Below are 22,053 nucleotides of genomic sequence, written 5' to 3'. Positions count from 1 at the left end.
AATCATTCACTCTTGTAGAGAGATAGCTTAATCAAATTATTTAAAACGTTTCACGTACAAAATCAAAATAATAAAAGTAATTAAAACTATAGAGCCGTATATTTTCCTACTTTATAAAAAATTTATTTGATATCGAAAAATTAAAATGATTAAAAATTTTCAATTATAAAATAAACGATGCGTAAGTATTGCTCTTTTTAACTCATCGGGAAGGTTTTGGGTTCAAATCCCACAAAAAAAAATCATTTTTCATGCATTGTAAATTTTAATACCGCAAAAATAAACGACAAGGACAAATTTCATGAAAGATCTAGTTATACCCTGGCCGGAAACTCTTCTGCAAGTTGTTACTTTACCTCGGTCATCGAAAACAATTATTGGAGGGATCCTAGGAAACAATGAAGCACAGACACCGACCGGAAGACAAGAAAAATAGAGAACCTTCTGTGAAATGTGCCGTTACCAAAAGAAACGAATGACAACTAACTATTGTACAAGATGTAACACCCCTTCTATCTCGAGCACGTGTGCAAAACCTGTTCCGAGGACATGTAAATTGCAATCATCAGATTTCTGCAAGTTGAAGAATTACGATCGTGAACGTTCTTGAACTTGTAAAGCGCAAGTTTTTAATTATAAATCCATCGTTACTGAGGAAAATTCGTGTTTATAATCAAATTGAATTTTGAAAAAAAATTCAAATCTTAAGCAAATAGAAAACACGATGATAAAATAGTTTATATATAATAAATAAAATGAAATTCAACTTTACCAACGATTCGTCCGCTTTCTCTTTTCTAGTAATGACATTTCCAGTCATATTCAGATACACAAATATTGCTATGAATATGATGTCGGTCTTTGTGCTTCTTTTAGAGATATAATAGATTACATATAGAGATATTACTGTTAATCCTGATGAAATTTTAGATATTATGGCGAGAAAGAAAAATCGACGATTAGCTTTATAATAATTCATAACTTTTATTGGAGTGTAAATGTGTGAGTGTGAAGTATATGTGAATTATGAAAAAAATTATATACTAACATTATGATTCTTATTTTCGTAGTAAATTATGTATTAAATCTAAGCAAATGTTTTGTGTTTCTCAAATGCAAAAAAGTATAAAAAACCGTTTCAATATAAAATAATTTTCATTATTATTATTATTATTATTTTACGATCATCATCAGCCCCCTACACAATATGTAATGTTAAATTACATAAACTTTAAAATACGTATAATATGAAAGATTAATACAATGTTGACCCTTGTGTTTATAAAAATAATCCGTTTTAAAATAAAGGTGTCGAATCCCAGTCAGTCTTTGTATTTTTAACATGCTAAAAAAAAAAATAAAAATAATTGAACGTTGATATGCTGTCGATTCAAGTTTGTTAATAGATGCATTTTGACGCGTTAATTGAATATTTGTTTTAGTAGCGCGGAAGACATAATAACAAAGTCTTTGACCCCTGTCTATCTGGCAATGTGTAAGTCTGGCAACTCTGGTTGCTAGGAAACCGATCGGTTTCCTAGCAACCTAGTACGTTGTATGATGGTGAAGTGAGGAAAGGGGCGACTACATACAACCGTTCAAGGTTACACAGTTACAACTTAAATGCATCCCATATATTTTATAAAATTATAACGAACCAAAAATATAAAATTAACATTGCAAACGTTTTCATCACCGATGCATTTATTTTTTTAAATCCTTTGTGGCCATTATTTCGATTGGAATTATTGAAAAGATCGTTGTAAGACAAGAATTGAATTCAAGACCTGTTAATTTTTTTTTAATGTATGAAACCTGGCTAACTTTAAATAACCGTAGGTGGAAGACAATATAATAGCTGTTGCTATGGCAACACAAAAAAATTCCATGAAATTGAAAAAAACTTTATCTTCAAACAATAATAAAAAATTTATATTTTAACGGTAGCGTCTACGTTAACTAAGATAAGAAAAATGACATATTTAAATAAATTCATTTAATAGTTTTTAAGACGTGTTTTATGTCAAAAAAGGTTTTTCCCGTTTTATGAAAAACCATTACATACGCAAAAGAAACGAACCGTTTAATTAAAATATTATTTAAATTTATACCGGGGAATCGAGTTAGAGCATTTTAATCGCTATCAAAAATATCGTGCGTTCACGTTTAACGATGAAATTTTAATTCAAAATAATAATAAACCGATTTAAAAAGGAAATTTTTTAAATTTTGAAAAGATGAGGCATTTTGTAAATATTTTATCGTATAAAAAATCTGATGTGGACACCAGATAACTTCCTTGTACGCATTTTACGTATTTTTTTTTAAATGAAAAGTACATAAAATTATATTTCATTAACAAATTATGATATTTTTTTATTATTTTTTTTACTGTTATTATGGAATTATTATTTAATGTAATTTTTTTAGAATCAGAGGTTAATAATTAGTAATATATCAATAAATTTAAATAAAAAAAAAAAAATATTTGGCTATAACTTTGGAACCGATGAAAACAAGTGCACCCTACTTATGATATATCGTTGAAAAGCCTTCAAGGAGGGGTGCACAAAACTAGATATTGCAAAAATCTTAAATCCAAAATTTCAACATCTTGCAGGGGAATCGTTTTCGAGTTATCCTTTTCGACTAGGATTAAAGAACACATCGACTGTATAAAGAACACAAAGAACGATCTAATTTTCCCACACATATTTTGGAACAGAATCCTAATTATAACCCAAATAATTTTATTAATATTTTCGAGTACTCTAATAATCTTTATAAAACCAATATTTTAGAAAATTTTCATTTGTGCTGCAAGTCGTCACACCTATTAAAAAATACCGAAAACTGTTTTTTCGATATATATCTGAAGGAGTATTTGGAAGCCCCAATCTAGTGAATACGTATCTCGTTTAACATTGTCGGAAATGGAGAAAATTTGCAAGGAATGTTCAAATATATTTTTTTTAATTTTCTTAGTACTTTCAATGCTGATTTTCAACAAAAAAATGTAGAAACTTGTTTTTAAATATTTTAATGAAAATTACATTCATCAAAAGCAAAGTTGATATCTTCATTTTTTACCGACAAATTAAAAAAAATATATATAATATATATATATATATATATTAAGTTTCATTGTTACTCCGTTTTAACTCTTTATATTCAGAATGTTTAAAAAATCCATTTTATTGAAATGGAACACCGCAAGAAGAACATATACTCATTTTTGCTGGACGTTGACGAATCAGTCGATCATTCAGGACATGTTCTTTTATACAAACCGGGTGATATTTAAGTTCGGGAACAGCTTTTTGCTGCATATCTGAGAAGTATCTGGAAACTGAAAGAAATGGACCCACGATTTCGATTTAAAATTTTACAGGAAAAACAATGGTGAAACCCGTTTTTCTGAATTCCTTCGTTGTCGAGCGATAATCAATCAAATTTGCTATGACGAAAAAATCGTTTCAACAATAAAACGAGGTAAATGCGCTTCATGAACAATTTTATTGTATTTTACATTCATAATGTATACAATAATAGTACATGCCTTCGGATAACTTGATTAAAAAACATAAAATTAGAAAAATTGACCGCGTCGGGAAACGCAAGATAGTGGCGGCGAAGCGGTATGGGGATACTAGTATATATATAAGCTGTATTTGTATGTTGAAGTAAGAAGCCAAAATGAGAAGTTAATAATTGGCATTGTTGTAAAATAATAACCGATTTACTTTATAAATCTGTAACAAATTTTTAAATTTCAAAACCGTTTAAATTTTTTCAAATTTTGTTGTATTAAGTAATTTAGAACTGAAAACATTTAACAAAATTTTTAAAAATTAAGTATTGCGATAATTAAAGTAAATAATACCTCGGTTGTCCTAACCGTTTAATTTGTAGTAGTATTGCAAATTAGGTTATTTTTTATTATAACTATTGAGAAGGCTGTTTTTACTAGGGTTTGGGCCATAATTCCAACTGTTTAAAGTTTGTCATCAAATGTAATTCTGAACGGTATACGTAACAAAAAAGTTACTACGGGGGTTTTAACTCGTTTTACTTCTATCGCGAATTCAACTTTCATTGCTCATAAATAAAAAACGAAGGCGTTGATGAGAAATCGTTTTCGCCATTGTTTTTTCCGTAAAACATTGCATTGCAATCGTGTATCGTTTCCTAATTAAAAAAAAAAAATTTATTCAATATAGCGGAATGAAGATGGCTGGCGAAAGATTTCAAACGCATCATAAAGTAGACATTTTCTAACTAAGTAGATCCGTATTTGTTTCTACCTCTTAGTATTCCACGGTTTCATAATACGAAACCGTGGAATGGAAACGAACCCATTTCCATACTTTAAATTTTAATCTGTACGGTAATATGGTCGGGCGAAGCAAAATAAAAATCGTTCTTTCAATCTTCTTTCGTACAATCTTCTTTCATTAATGCTGTTTAAAATAATATTTTTCTACGCTTCACTTTAAGTAATACTAAACATATTTTAATGTATTAACTTAATTCTCATAGATATACATTCCCGTTTGTACAGAATGGCCTTTAACTAACGGGATTATTTTAATACCGGGTTAGAATTGCACGATAAACGTAACGGTAGTTACAATTGTTATGGACTCGCCTCTGATTTTTATAAAATTTGAAATATTGTTACCTTATTTAAGACGTAAGTTACGAGTTACAAAACAAATTTTTCGTTAGAAATCCCTTTCGCCCGAATTAAATCCCTCCTAATTCACGGAGTACCCGTACTAAAAATTTCGTTATTTTGCACTACACGCGTGTAATATACGTGTAAACGTGAAAGATCGAAATTTGAGAATATCGATCGACATTTCTCCAGTGAATGTAGACGCATACCAAATATGTAGGTGAAAGATCGAAATATTTACTAATATTATTATATATTCGGAACTTCACCGGTATATGTCGATAAACACCGATAAGCTGTGGCGGGGGTCGAAACGATAACTAGAAATTAAAATTAAGAAAAAAAAATCACCCGATACGAGTCTCTAAGGTTAATAGATTACGAGAAATCCTAGTAAAAAAATTAAGTACTAAAAAAAAGGAATAATCTACACTCACTTCGCTCGCTAACCTGGTTTAATTAACGTTAAAAATAATTATTGCTATTACAAACGGTTGATTTGTATGTATATAATGCATCTTATTAATTCTAGTCTTGAATTTGGAACCGAACATCGGGCAGACGCTTATAAATCTCACTTAAATGTGGAAATAGCATAATTGGAAAAAAAGAATAATTAGAATTATTGATTTCAAAAGTAGCTTCAACCCATTTCTTGAGGTTTCCGATAAGCTGAATATTTTACCCGTGAAGAATCTATACATATAAAAATTATCAAGAGTATTTTTCAATAGTTGTAAAAATTATAAAATAGACAATGTGTACAATACAAAAAGGATGGATGCAGAAAACTCACAAATCCCGGCTGTATTTAAAAAACGGTTTCGAAAATCATTTGTCTATTTAGGACCTAAAATTTATAACATGTTAGACAAGATTATAAAGCCTGTAACTGTTGAAGATATCTTCATTAAAGAGTTGAAGAAATGGGTTGTCATTTTTCAGGACACTACTGTTATGTTTTCTAAATTACATTGAATAAAATTAACATACAGTGAATAAAATTAAATACGTTCAAATTTTCATGGTTTTGTACAACTGTTGAAGAATCGAACCACACTCCGCCTTTCATGAATTGATTAATAATATGAACTAGACTCGATGCGACAAATTTTAGATTAATTGTACTTAGATTAGGCTATATTTTATGAAATAAAACACTTTAAAGCGATGTGATACTGTGCCTATTAATAAAGAATAAAAATGAAAAAGAAAAATCAGAACAAAACTTTTGGCTAAATTTTTGTCAAAAAAGTTAATAAGTCTGACTATCTAACATAAAACCGACCGCTTTGATCTGCAGAACATAATGAAGGTTTCAAGAAAAGTGAGAAAATATTTGTAAAGTATTTCATACTAAACAACAAAGGCAATTTATCTTTCTAAAATAGGTAGCTAATTTATTAATCACCAAATGTAGACACAGGCAACAGGTTTTGTTATTAACAGAAATCTAAATAAAAAAACAGAACTTCAAACAAAAAACTAGAATATTGATACCCGAAATAATTAATAAGTAGGGCACATTTAAAAAGAAATACGTAAATAAAACGTTTAGTCTACAAAAGATTCAGCAAAACCCCTGCTCTAGTGTATCGGAACTTACTTGAAAGCAAATTATTTTAGTTACATATTTTTATAAAGTAATCTGTACTTAATTTTAATTAAAATAACAAGAATAAAAATATATTTGACTAACCTAAAATAATGATTTTTGCCAAAACAAAATGTGCAAATTAGTTCATTAAATTCCCATAAGTTAACCAATAATCACATTATTTGTGTACCATTTTTCTTATTACAAAATATTATTATTTGAAAGAACTTACCTAGTTTACACGTACAATTATTTTCTAAACGGTTGTCTAGATTCACGTAAAATACAAATAATCAAAATTTGATACGATTTTTAAAACATTACAGAAAGTTTTTAAAACACTTACAGAAGAGAAATAAAACATTATTTACTGTATGACAACGTTATTCGTTAACAACACTTTTAATAGATTAATAAATTACCAGAAATAAAATGTAAGCTAATATTATTATTATGTAAGATTTGTTTATTTTTTCTACATCGCTGAATATAATGTAAACAGCTAATAATATAAACATATATAGTTTTTCATCAACGTAACACACATTTTGACACACTCAGTTTGATGAATTTCGACACGAGCCAAGAGAACGAGAGTCAAACGAGGGGAGAGAGTCTCTGCATTCTCCCCCTCTCTTAATATACGGAGAATCTTAATAGGAAGCTTATATAAGAAATAATTCTAACATTAGGTATTGACAGGTGCCATGTTGCCAATTAACCTGTCTTTTACTTCACCCTTGGCCCCGTGCCTGCCAAAATCGGCATCAGGTAATTTACTGCGTTGCGTATTTGACATTCAACATTTACATAGAATATACCTTCCAAGGTATAAACATTAGTTGTGGAAGGGATGGGGAGAGACAGTGAATTACGTGCGTAACATAACGAAGCTATGGATCCAGCGGCCATCTTTCCATCCAGCGGATATATATGCTTATACGTTTATTTTAGATAGATTACCCTTGTTGTTGGTCGAGGTAAGAATTTTTTATATATATTATTTTAATATAGATTAAAATAAGTGTCAGAGATACTACTAAAAATAGAACAAATCCACCTTAAATCAGACCAGATTGTTCATGTAACCTAACGCAATACTTCAATTACTGTTAATTATTAGGACCACTGGACACATCTTCTCCTGCATCATTAACATATTTAAAGAAATCCTAGTCGCTATAGACTGTAGGTGTTCAGACTCAAACATTGATTCTTCTTCATTATGCTTATAATTAAAAGAATTGCCCTTCTTACCTGTTAAAGTATTAAGTTGTTACAATTCAGTCAACAGCTGACATTTTCTTAATATTTCTTAATGATTTCTTAATAATATAAAAAGTAAATAAATTTGAATATTCAGCTAGCCTATTTTATCAGCTGATACTTTATTTTAGTAATTCATTATTAATGCACTGTTTAAGCTAAATTTAGAGCTCTTACTGTCAGCATACACACTAGTATCTTTTTCAACAATGTAATGTAATATTATTTAAATGATATCATGTGATGATTGTCATTATTACTTATTAAAATTAATATTAATTTTGATACAACTTTTGAAAAACAACTTTTTATCAAAAACAACTTTTATCAAATTCCATTGGTTTCGAGATATGTCCTATTCATTAACAATAAATGGAAATTAAATTTCCAAATACTTTTTTATGATGAAATATTATTTTTTAGTTCTAATATATTTACAATAACACAAATATTAATGTAAGGTTTTTATTGAATTCACCATCATTTTCAACCAGTTCTGAAGAATGATAGAAACATGAAAGAAAATAATTTTTCATTAATATTGGTCTGCTTATTTATTTTCATATAGTTTTATTATTTTATGTATTAATATAATCAGACACTTTATTATTATTTTTTGCTTATTATTATTATTGTTGTATTTTGTGATACTGCTCTAATCTTTTAACAATATTCACTGTCTGAGCAGTTTTTTATTATCTGTGGTTTATCACATGTATTATTATTATACATGTGTGTTCTATATAACGTGTAATCATGTGTTTATAAAAAAAAAATAATTTTTATGAATAAGTAAAATTTCTGTTATAAACTCTATATAATTCACAGCACTTAAAAACAGTTTAGTTTGAGGTTCAGTAAGTTTTAAAAATAAATAAAGAGGTTTATTATTTTGTATTTTTTAATATTGTGAATCTAACAAACTGATATTTATTTACTTTCTTTAAAAAAAAATAAATATAAATTCATAACTTTTTTTTTTGCATTAGGCTGCTTGGTGTGCCGATACTAAAACTTTGCTTCCGTTTCATTTTTTCTTTAAAATATTACTTTTTATTTAATCTTTCATTTTTTTTATTAATTAAAATTTAGTGAAAAATAATAATTTTTGTTTGTTATCGTATCAAATTTATCATACAATTTTTAATAGCTTAATTCTTCACTTTGATTGATTGTTTTTATTTGTTATAATTCTTTTAGAGGATTTCATTAGTTCTTATACAAGTAGGTTTATTAGTGAAGTTGGACATATAATATTTTTATATATAGTTAATTTAATTTTTGATTAGTTTGTTATGAGAATGATATTAATTTTATATAATTTCTTTTTACAGTATGATTTTTCACTATGCAGGTGTCTACTTTAGATATGTCATCTTTTAAAAAAAGTAATATTTAATAGAACAATCTATTTTTTTAGACTAGCACATTTATTAAAGTATAATACTGAAAGAAGATAATTCAATAAATGTAGGGAGATTTTTAATTTTATTAAAAAAGATGTATAGTTAAAAATTCTTTATATTTGTTGAATTTTCATAAAATATTTCAAGATGTAGTTTTTTCAATTTAGTTTTTTTTAGTAATATAAAGCGGTCAACTAATTCCAAGACTAAGTCTATTATAGAAAAAAATCCCACTTTAATTTGGTAGTAATATTTTTTCCCTTTTTAGTTGTATACCGTTCTTCTGGTTTGTTACTGCTACTAGATCTGGTGTACAAGAATGGTTATCTTGCAGTATGAGTTTCACCATGAAAATGAGAAAGAAAGAGGTTTTAGGACAAGAAACCAATGAGTATGAGGGACATGGAGGCTATAATCATGTTGTGGTTAAAAAACTGAAGTGTTTTGTAAGCTTCGTGTATAAGAAAATTGTCATAATGATGTACCAATCTCCTTTACTTTATAGTTAAGGTTACATTTGTCAGATGTTAGTCTTCTTAGAATGTTATGGTAGAAGACAGCATTAACAGTTTGACATTGGAGATAAATTCATGGAGCAGCAGTTGTATATATTGAAAAATAAAAAAAACAACAAAGAAGTTCTCCTTTTTTCATCCCTGTTACTTTCTCACTTTTTTTAACTTGGAATTGACTGTTCTACTGTGAAACAACTGCTTAGTCTCTGGATTGTAACCATAAATCCATTTCTCATTATTAGATATGACGTCCACATGATTTTGACAAATTTAGAATTTCAACTGAATGCTCATGTTCAAAGTCGTCAGGATTTTTGGACAGTCAGTTGCCCTAACTCAGGATCTCTGGACAACTGAACCTGCTAAGATTGGCAGATGGTGATGCATGTTTAAAACAGAAATGAGTTCCTGTGCTGTTTCAAATGATGCTTTCATCTTGTTGATACCTGATTGCTTATTGAAACACCTTATCTGCTTCATTGCTATAAGCCTGCTTAGTCCTTTCGTAGATCTTCATCAAGGATTTCAATAGTGTTAATGCAAAATTAATATTACCTCTCTTCTACTTTAGTGTCCACAATGAAATTACTGATATGATCGATCAAGCCCATGGTTATAATATCTGTGAATTGCAATTCTTATAAAAGAACCACTGGTATGTACTCGTGCTGATGATAGGCTGCAAGTCTTTTTTTTTATAGAATTAGTTTTGGTATTACTTGATTTCACCTTGAGTTTCATGTTTCTTTATTAATAATTATTTTATAAACATTGATTCTGTTCTTGCGTTTAAGAATTTTTTGTGTTTTTTTTTAATTTCAGTACATCAGCTATGTCTCTTCTTTATGAATGTATTAATACAGTTATTGCAGGTAAATATCATATTTTGTTGTTTTTTTTTTCACCTTTTATGTATGTAATAGAATTTCACTGATTTTTTAGTGGTTTTTTTTTTTTGTTATCAGTGTTTCATTTTCTGTCAGCCCCTTTTATTTTCTAAGGTAATTATACACATTCTGTGATGGTGTCGATTAGAATAAACTGTTTGCTTTTGTGGTATTTCCATTTTAGTATGAAAGTTTTAAATCTTATGGTCATTAAATGCTGGTGGTAAATGCTTATGGTGCTGCTGTTACCTTATCTAACACGCTTATTTTAAAATTTTATTTTAATTTCTGTTGCACAATTAAAAAAACTATATTTTCTTTTATATATTTTTTAAGTAGTGTGTGATCTTTATCATAGGTATTCATGTGATTTTACTTTGGTTTATTTAATCGTGAAGTTACGCATTTCTTCATGTGGCATCTCTGTATAATTCTCTTCCCTTTGCCTTCTTAATTCTTCCATAATTTTCATTTATTTTTATGTTATAAATTAACATATGATATCTGTCCCTTTTACCACCTACTGTTTTTAAACTATATATTCTACAACATCCACCAGAGTGCGTTCACATATTAAACCATTTATTCTCAAGTTTTTGTAATAGGGTTATTTTATAACTATCATTTTTATTTAGATTTTTGTATTGTTTTACTAACTTGTTGAAATTATACATTTGTATAAATATAATTCAATTTAAATAAATTTCTGTATATATATTTATTGTTTTTTTTGGTTAGATAATGATTGTTTTTGTGGATTTAAAAGATCAATAAAAATGTTGGCCCTAACTTAATTATTTTAAGCATTTAAAATACAAAAATATTTATTATAATTATATTTAAAAAAACTTAATTTAGTCTTATTTTACTTAAAACAAATCTAAAATCTTAAAACTGTTTTTTTAATTTTTTAATCGACTCTACTGTTTGGTGTGAAACTATACTAGGGTGTCAAAATAGATTATTTTGTTATCAGATGTGGACATTAAATTAGTAAATTTATATATAAATGTTGTAATTTTATAATTAAACTAGTTTTTAACAATTTCTGTGGATAATCTAATTATAACGCTACTTTTATTTATATAGCTAATTATTATCAGCTAGGAGGTAGTATGAGTTTTTTTTTATATCTTGGGATATGTCATTGTTGTGATATTGACTTAATTTTCATATGAACTAATTTTAAAACTTTATCTATTTTCATCTTGGCTTTTTTCATATGTGTTGTTTGTAAAATGAGCTTAATGTCTTTATTCTTTTTAATTTTTTTTCGTAACATACATTTTGAATTTGTTTTTGTAGTGCATTCATTTTTAACTGGTATTTTGTTATTTTAATAATTTTTAAATAATGTTTTTAACGATTATAGTGTTTTTAGTAAATAACTATACAAGGTTTGTCAAAATAAGTAATTGGCCTGTAACTAGAAACAGATGTTATTAACATTTTTTTACAATTTTATGATTCTACATTATTTATTTAATATAAGTATTATAACTACTTTGTAATAAGTATTCTTTTTAATTACATCTTTGTTAAAATTATTCTTTTGCTACCAATGTTACAGGTAAATCTCAAAGTTGTTTTTTTTCTTTTTTTTCTTTAATCATGTGTTGTGTTTAAAACATAGTATTTTTATATTTTTTTAATATATTAATTTTTTTGTTATTTGAATAGTTTTTTTTGAAGTGTTATATCTAATTAATTATTACTTTTGTTCAGTCTTTAACAATTTAATGCGTGACTTTTAAGTTGATCTTATGATCTTCTCTGTGAGTTTATTTAGTTAATTACATATATAACAACCCACCAGGTTGGTCTAGTGGTGAACGTGTCTTTGCTAATCAGCTGACTTCGAAGTCGAGAGTTCCAATGTTAAAGTCCTAGTAAAGGCAGTTACTTTTATACGGATATGAATACTAGGTCACGGATATCGGTGTTCTTTGGCGGTTGGGTTTCAATTAACCACCCATCTCAGAAATGGTCAATCTGAGACTTTACAAGACTACATTTCACTTACACTCGTACATATCATCCTCTGAAGTAATACCTGACAGTGATTCCCGGAGGCTAAACAGGAAAAAAATTACATATATAACAAGGCTTATGGGAGGATAGGCTTATTTTTAATGTAGTCATTTAACAATGTAAGGGATAAGTAATTTCAACTAGTTACGTGTGCAAAAATTATTTATCTTTTCATTTTGAGAGCATAATCAGTTTTATCAAAATTAAAAAAAAACCATCAGAAAGGGAAGGAATGGATTGTCATCTTTCTCATCTTCCGTTTCTGTCCCCTTTAAGAAGATAAACAAGTACTGTGTTGTAAAAATTCTAGGAGTTACTATGAATTACCATTCATCAGACTGCTGCTGTATTCTTTATGTTATATAAACAAATGCCATAACAGAAGTTTTCAATTTCTATAAATGTACAATTTCTATTGTATATTGCAAAGTTTACAATTTCTATTAATGTCCTAAAGAATTACAATTAGTATTTACTTTAATTTATTTCATTCATCAAATCTACGAGGTTGCTAAAAAATTTAAGTAACAAATGACTGTAGAAAAATGATTATTTATTCAATGACAAACACTATTACACTAAAACTTTCAAACTACACTGCAATTTCCAAATAACACTACTTTCAACATAATTGCTGGCTATATGTAAACTCTTGTATGTTTCTATGAGCTTTCTTATTCCAGTAATAAAGAGTAATTTACCTCAGTCTTTGAGCCATTCTGGACCTGCTCATTATTGCCAAGCTTAATGAGACAAAAACTCTTCAAAAGGACGATACAAAAAAAAATCTGATTGTGTGAGATTGAGACTGTAACATGGATGTGGCAACACTTCCCGACCCAACTTTTGAATAGCTTATGACTCTTGTGCAGTGTGGGGGCACATGTCCTTATTGGGGGATTTCATTTTATTTTCTAGCCTCTGACAATAGTACTTGCTGTACGTACATTTTTCTTCCAAATAATAGGAATAGATGGTATCTTTTAGTCCCAAAACATTGTTAGGATCACTTTACCGGTTAATGTCTAGGTAATGAATTTTTCCTGGTGGGTATGATGTTTGAATTTTAGATCAAAATGATGAATCCAAGTTATGCGATTTAATAAAGCATTACCATCCATTAAAAATCATTGTTTAAGTTTCATACATATTTGAATTCAAGTTGACTGTTTCACAGCACCCATCTTGAATATATTTTGCAGTATTTCAGCTTATTATGGATGATGGAATAGACTGTTTGATACTTGTAATACAAATTTCAGTAATTTCCCAAATTTTTATTCATCTGTCTGTGACAAAGACCATTAATGCAATTTTGCAAAGCGTCAATAGAAACTTCCATCAGTCTTCTACTATGATGAAAATTGATTACAGTTCTGCACGATCCACTTTGAAAAATTTGCATTATTAATACACTAAATACCACAGCTGCTAGTGAATTTTGGTTGGTTTTTTACACCTTCAGAAAATAAAACCCTTATCACAGCTGCTGTTCTTTCACATTACAGATTTTGAATGGTGCCAGCATTTTGAAATAAACAAAAGAGTTGTAATGAAGGAAATTGTTTTTGGACAGTTGATATTTTCTATGTCAGGGTCATCATCAATAGTGTGGGGTTAGTTCATAAAGTCTGACCTAATAGCTACAAAATAAAAAAATCGCACTAAAGAAATCTATGGAATATAATATTTCTGCTGACAGTTTGTATTTCTGTAAAAACCATATGCCTGCGAGCAAGTGAATAGTTGTGTTTTACATGCTCTACCCTTGTTAGAAGAAGCAGTATTTTTTTTTTACTATGTGGTAACAGGGTGTATAATTCTTAAACAGATTGTAAAGTTTTATATGATTACTGGAAACAGTACACCATACATAGGTATGATGAGGAAATCTATATTTCCTCATTTGGATGCTCAAACATTCCGTAAGGATTTTCAACCATCCAATCAATACCAGTGGAGGGTATGAATTAACGTGCTCAGATAGAAACCTAGATGTGGAGTCGAGTTCTGGACGCATCACGGGAAGGTCGCCATTAGCCGGCTGCTGAAGTGTGTTTAATTCTAGTGAGTAATTGTGATAATTGGGTGTTTTAAAATTATAAATAGTAAAATATACAGTAGAATGAATGTTTGTGTGTAATAATTTTGAAAATCAGTCGAAAAATAACGAAGTTATTAGCGTTTAAGTGCTAAATATGGTGGCCACAAACGGGGTGAGGCTATTGGTGTAATTTTTTAAACAGTGTCTTTAGTTTTAAAAGTATTTGTAGTTTTTAGGGTATGAAAAACGATGTGTTTAGGAAAAAGTTTGAACGAATTCGGTTCGTTAGTTTTTAAGTTATTTGAATTTTAGTGTTACCATAGGCTACCATGTGGCGGCAATTCTTGTTGGACCAGTAAGTCAGTTATAAATTAATAATTAGGTTTACTACTAGTATTTAATTACGTAGGATAGTGAGTTTTAATATTTTAAATACTTTATATTAGAATAAATAAGTGCATAGTGGCTATAAAAGCGTATTCGTGACGGGGTATAGGTAACCTATACCGCCATGTGGCCCGGAGTTTTATTTTATTATTGTTTTTTATACTTTGATTTCGATTAAACTGAAGGTGTGAACAGTAAATTTATAGTTATATGTATTAGTGATTTAAGTTTTAAGGCCGTGGGACCAATATTAGATTAATAATTAGAGTTCAAAGATATTAGAAGTTTTATATATATATATATATATATATATAAAACAGATAGGTAAACAAAAATAATAAATTAACAGTGGTAAATATTACAGTAAATTTTTATTGAAAAACAATTTGTAAAAAAATAACATAACTATTTAATCTGTACTAAATAATTTGATGGAAATAAATATCATTGTGTTTTTTCTGTGATATATTAATAATAAATTTCAAACCGACAGACAGACCAAGAGAAATAATTTTATAGGTCTACTGATTGGTTTCGGCAAATAATGAAATGATTGTATTTTGTACCATGGTCCTCTACTAAAAATTAAAGAGTTTTTGAACCCGTTTTACATTAATTATTTTTCAGTCGTACTGTATGTAAATCATCAAAGAATATTACAAGGTAATAATAATAATCATCTAAACTATGATTGTGAATAAAAATAAATTAAAATGTTTGTGTATTAAAAAAAGATAATGAATTCGTGTGAATAAATAATCGAAGTATAGAATTTTAATTTAAGCTATCTTCTTTATTAGGTTTTGATAAGTTCCAGAATAACATTGTTTTTAGTACATTTATAACACTTTAGTTCTAATTTCCATGTTAATTATTTTTAATATTATTAAGGAACACTGGTTATTCCTGCTGAATAAGAAGTATCAGTAATTATTTACTCATCCTAGCTATCTGTTTTATGATTTGTTTAAAATGTTTAATACTAGTGCTTAAAGATTTACTTCTTCACACAAATGATTTAAATGTAAGCCTCAAAAAGTTTTGTTTAGAAACTGAAATTTGTAATAATGCTATAGTTATTTTGTGAAATGCATAGTGCATTTATTCATTGAACAGTATGACAAAAAATAACAAAACTAAAGTTATTAATAACTTGAGTTTCAGATTAATGTAATTTTTCTTCCAAGCCATTTGTAGCTAATTGGCACCTTCCTGGAGTAAATAGTAACGAGGTGTAATTAGCTGCATAAGGCATTTTGGGAGAAAGAGTTTCATTAATTTGAAACTGGTTGTCAAACTTTAAACCTAATATTGACTCATTAATTAAAATTAAATTTAAAAAAAAAAATTGTATTTAGAGAATAAAAACTAGAATTCAGATTTTTAAAGGAAGAAAATCATGGAAGAGGTTAATGAATCGGGTTTTCTCCAAGGGAAGTAATTTTATTTTAATAGTTTTAAAACAAATTTAAATTTACCCTTTTACAAAACAATTCAAAATTTATTTTTATTTGTAAGCTAAATAAGCTCAAGTTATGTCACTTTAACACTTCTCCAAAATTCTACTCTTATTTTGATCTCAATGTGTTTAATAAATATTTTATATTACATCTTAATTAATTCTTAACATTATATCTTCTCATAGTTTTTACAGTAGATCATTCTTTCCATTACTAAATTATAACTTAAGTCAGCAGTGGGAAGGGAGGCTTGGGTAAGATGATATCCTGCCACAATTCCTTACAGTTTGATGATTCCACATCGTGCAGAGTAAGATCTTGGAAATTGAAGATTATAAAGTAAAGTAAAATGCTTATGGCTAAATGATGAAGGGCTTAACAAACCCTTGGCCTGCCTACAGTGAAAATATTCACGATTCTTCTTTTATATATAATAATGTTCTATTTAACCATCGATTCTCAAACTTTTTCACCCGCTGTTCACATTGAAAACAAAAGTTTTCTAGGGGCCTCCAAAAAATTTTAACTTACCATCTGTTAAAAATAATTGCAATTGTTGTTTTTAAGTTGCACTCTTAAAAACAGCAATTGCAATTATTGTTTTTAAACATGTCATATCCTATTTCTGAGTTGAAACTTACATTTTAAGTGAGAGCAATTAAAATGCATATTTTGAAGTATTTTTCATAAAATTGCTTTCAATAGACTGTCAAAATAAAAAAAGACAAATTGGGGGGGGGCACCTCCCTTCAATTTTCTGTGACCCTTCTACCGTCCCCCTGAATGCCCCCAGCTCCCACAAGGGGGCATTATTGCCCACTTTGAGAACGATTGTTTTAAACTAATTTTTTTTAATCGGGTACAAAATCTTCAACATTTATTTGTAACTTTGTTTTTCTTTCTGGATTTTTTATCTTCTTTTACTGCTAAAAAGTGTTATTTGGTCTACATACAAATATGTATATAGACCACTAAAACTACTGTTTTTTGGTGTATTAATTTTACTTTTTTCAAGTGAATATAATATGATTTTTACTTCATGATTTTTTTTATCATAAACTATCATAGAAGTATATATAATCTAACAGAAGTAAATGGTACATAAATGGGTGAGATTATAGGGTTTATGTTACTTAATTGGCTTAAGTTAATGTGTAGCATTAAGTATCTTCAAAATAATTATTTTAAACTATATTAAAAATGACTTGGTCATTATTAAAAAAAAAAATAAAATACTTTTCAAAGTTTATTCATTGCAATGAAATGTTTTTAAATGAAATTCCTTTTATGACACTTTTACAGATAAAACATTGTCCCAGTAGTATATAATTGTGAATGAGTTTGTAAATGTACTATATTGTTTGTTTTGAAGAAGCCACTGTAGTTATAGTTTAAGTTATAAAAAAAAGTTATAATTTAAAAAGGAAATAAGTCTTAAGAATTCTTGAGAAAATTGTTTTTTTGATCAAGTTATTTTAATTTGGCATCCTAATCCGAATGAAATTATAAAGTGAATTCATCTAAGATCTTTTATTTTGATCTTCCTGATAAATTTGGTATTTGCAGTCATTCAGTTAGGGTGGTTCAGTTATAAATGTGTTAACCCTATTGTCAATCTAAAAAAGATGTGAACTAATTAATAAAATAATGTGAGGAATCAATAGCCAAGAGTGTTGTAAAAGATTGATTCAGTTTTGTTTCTGATAGCTATGGTACATTTCAAAAGTTTATAAACATATCTTATTGTTATTTTATTTTTTTTTCTATCATTTCGTCTAAGGATCACCCATGAATAGTCCCAAGTTCTTTGCTTTCCAAATTCTTTCATTTTTCCCCTAAAATTTTCTCCTTTCTTTGATCGATTCACAGTGTTTCTTTTTCTGTTTCTCTGGAGATGTAGATTCTTCCCGCTAGTTTTCTGAAAGATTTCATTAAAAACTATTTCTTTGGAAATATTTAATAATTTGAGATCTTCAGTTTGGAAATTACACCTAAAAATTGAACTTTTGAGTATGTCTATTTTATAATGTTGTAGTGTTATTGACATAAATACTTTAATATTTTAACCGGAAATTCTCTATTGAATCATATGCCTCTAGGAATTTTAGAAAAATAAATATTCCAGATCTAATTTTTTAATAAGATTATTATTATCTTATAATTCATTTTTTTTTATAAATATAAAAAAGTGTTCTTTTAAAGATCAGCTGTATCAAACCAACTAATATTTTAATTTAACATTGATTTTCAATTTTTTTATCTTTACTAGTAAGAACTGTTTTTAATTGGCTTTTAAACTAAAACTGAATAACAATTGGTAATACTTTTTTTATCTAAAGAAAAAAAAATAGATTTTCTAATTTTTTACAACTGGAAATAAAGTACCAATCTCTTCTCTGAACGGTGTAATCATTCCCAAAAATACTTCTTTTTTTTTTCAAGTAAAAATATTTCATTTAAGTATATTGCAACTAGTATTTCAGTTACAATAGACTTAAATTAAGTATTATTTAGAGTAATTTAAGTAAAACTTATGGAAAGCCCACTTTACCTTTGTTATCCTTTTGAAAAACTTTTTTTTTAAATTTTTTGTAACCAGTAAGGTCAGGGGGGAAATGAAAATATCAAGTTTAACTTTGTACCATATTGGATGCTTATAAAGAAAGAATAGAGTAATACACTAATAGGCAAAATTATACTTTCATATAAGATATATTTTTTCATAAATTTTTATTTTATTGAAAAAATTGTTAAGATTAAATTATAATTACACACCATAATTTTCTGTCAGGTTTTAACTTGTTATTTATTTTTAATTTTTGAGGTTAATTATTTAGTTGAAATTATTGATTATTTAATTATTAAATTTTTATTTTTTATATTTTCCAGACAAATGTTGGACTAACAAAGATAAAATAACGCCCAGGTATGTAAACGATTGGGTCCAGATCATAGTTCATTGTTCAACAAACATCAACCATCATCATCAACAATAAAACCATTATCAAAATGGAAAATAACCATTACTATTTACAGTAAGCCACATGAATATAAAAAAATCAATTTTAGAAGGGATTCTAGAGAAAGCCCTACAAAAAGCAGAACATTATTCTTAGATTCTTACATTTAGCCTACATAAGGGTTCTGACCTTTCCAACATGACAACTCTGCAGCCACGAAACTATGGATCCTTACAGGTGATTCAAAGTTATTTTGTACTAATTATAAATTGAAGGGGGATTCAAGTTATCGATGAAGCCATTATCAAAGTGGCATTCGTGGTGTAAAAGTATTTTTAAAAATTCAAATCTAATGATGTTTTGATCTCATTGAATCAAACTCCTCTCATACACTCGTATCTTTTTACTCCAATTATTATTTGCCTATTGTAACGGTTAATTCTTAAGTGAAAATTTATCCTTGGAGTAGATTTACAATATTATAATAAAACAGTATACTGCTTTCTAAGTAGTTATGCATTTTCACAACTGATATTACAATTTAATCGACAAAGATGTTGAATATCATTACATATGAAGTTTTATTGAAAGTATCATGTCAAAGATCCATTGATTATATTAATAGGACATCGAATAACTCGATGTTAGATTAGAGTTGATTGAATTTTTTCACAACTTTGCCCCTTGCCAAGCACTTGCTATCGTAGAATCTCACCATTTATGGCACAAAAAAAAATAAACACCATATACCTAGTACGGGCCAAGCAACTCCTCTTTCTGGCTGTTATAGGTGGTTGTAGAACAGTCTCGCGGGAGGCAGTCTGTGTTATAGCCGAAGTCAAACCAAGATATCTTAGCTAATGAGCGTAAGGAACACTGCATTTCCAAGCTAAATAACCTATTGACATCAGATCGAAAGTAGGAGATGGAAGACTGGAGCCCTGTGTCTTGGCAGGCCAGGTGGGATGAATCCCACACAGGTTGCTACACGCATGGTATATTTCCTATAGTGTCTGTTGCAGGTATCTGTTATCGGCGAGTTTGGCTAGTTTTCATTTGGTGGTTTCGAGTCAGTGTCCGGATTTTGGGACTGAAGATACAGTGGAGCACGTCCTGTATGTCTGTCTCGATATGAGGTCAAACATTCACAATCTGTTAGGGAACTTGAGAGAATGCATTCCTTTCTGGATCTCCATATTAACTGGATGATCCGCAAGGCGTATTCTCTGGTTTCTTCGAGCCATTTTCTTTGTTTTTTTCAGAATGGTTTTTTTTTTAAAGAGGTGGAAGAGAACCCCATTTACGAGCACCTGAGCAGTGTCGGGCTTACTAACAGGTTTTGCAAGATGTTAATAAATATGTATGTGGTCCTGAATCCCCACCCTTCTTGATACAGCTGGCTGATGTGCATTACTCATGGAAGGGGGAAATACACCCTCACACACATTCAAACACCATAGTCAACAGGTATAGTTGGTTTTGTAGGTCTGCAGAAGGAGTTCAGTTGAGGCATTTGATCACGGCAGGATCCCGGGTGGCTAAGGTTCCGGCCTAGGCATTTGATTGGTTGGAGGTAGGCATAATGGCATCATGCCACGGTTATATTGGTATTGTTTGATTCGATTTGGGGCTTTTACGTCTGTGGCATCCTGACTGATTACTGTGAAATTTAATCAGAGGGTCTAAAAAGACGACATCCAGTAAAGCCCCTCAGGGCTTGGAACAGAGGGTGTGGTGTGGTGACGTTACCGTTCTTCCCCCTACAGGGTTGGGATGCCCAGATAACAAACACATTATTGAATTTTTTTTATTGAATATGATGCAATATATGATATATTGAATATGAATAATATATCGTAATATGATGGGTTAGGGATTGTGATTGTTTTCTAGTAAATTCTATAAAGAATTTCAATCACAGTATAGCTACTATCACAGCTCCTTTTAAGGAAAACAGGTGCCAAAATATTTTGTGATTGACATGGTAGTGTCCCTTTTGAAGAAGTTCCAGGTCAGTAAGTTACTTTTTTGAGTAAGTTTGTGAGATTTAGTGCTCTCACAACCAGTATAGAGTATTTAACAAACGAGTAACATTCCATCTTGGTGATTTAGTAGTAATTAATTTATCAATGCAACAGCAAGAATTGTTAATGATTTAAACAATTACAAGACAGTTATTTATTAATTACTAGCAATACACAAAAATTAATATGTTTGAAGCAGTGCAGTTATCTGTATTCAGTTCATTATTTTAAAAATATTCTAAATGTTTGGTATATTCTTATGAAAATTTAAAGTTAAAAATACTTTATTTATTAATTAATAATAATTTAATTATTTATTTTAATTTAAAAATTAAATTTTTTTTCAGCACTGAAGAAGCATATGAAAGCAAGTTTTCTGAAGCTAAATATGACAATTGAATCTCAAATTTAAAAAAATCATAAAATTTATGTAAAGAAATATATATTCAATTAAAACAATTTGATCACATAAAATATTAATTTATTAGGTTTTTTAGATTTAATATACTTTTCTTGTTTGGAAACTTGATTCAGTAGTAGTAGTTATAATAAGGATTCTAAAGTACAGAAGTAATAAAATATGTAAACATGATGTTAATATTAATATAATTTTACTCTTTTTTTTATTATATAGGTAGAAGTTCTTTCCAACAATTCAAAAATATTCCACTTGCTACATTACATGAAAAGGTAGCTGCTGTAAAGTAGCAACTTATTCACCCTCATCTTTGGTTATATAAATGTTTGTTATATATTATGTTATACATATGTTAATCTACATCAGAGAGGACATCTGTG

General features: G+C 28.5%; 1 long non-coding RNA gene across 1 annotated transcript; it reads left to right on the top strand.

The window, feature by feature from the left end:
* The first annotated feature begins 6,879 nt into the window (after positions 1 to 6,879).
* On the top strand, positions 6,880 to 21,841 carry LOC142319675 (uncharacterized). Its single transcript, XR_012755250.1, has 4 exons — positions 6,880 to 7,255; positions 10,285 to 10,334; positions 19,161 to 19,468; positions 21,603 to 21,841. It is a non-coding gene; the product is annotated as an uncharacterized LOC142319675 (long non-coding RNA).
* Positions 21,842 to 22,053: the final 212 nt, after the last annotated feature.

This window comes from Lycorma delicatula, chromosome 2 (assembly GCF_047948215.1).
Source record: "Lycorma delicatula isolate Av1 chromosome 2, ASM4794821v1, whole genome shotgun sequence".
NCBI lineage: Eukaryota > Metazoa > Arthropoda > Insecta > Hemiptera > Fulgoridae > Lycorma > Lycorma delicatula.
Note: the sequence above shows the minus strand (reverse complement) of the source record. Positions and strands in the feature narration are given on the sequence as shown.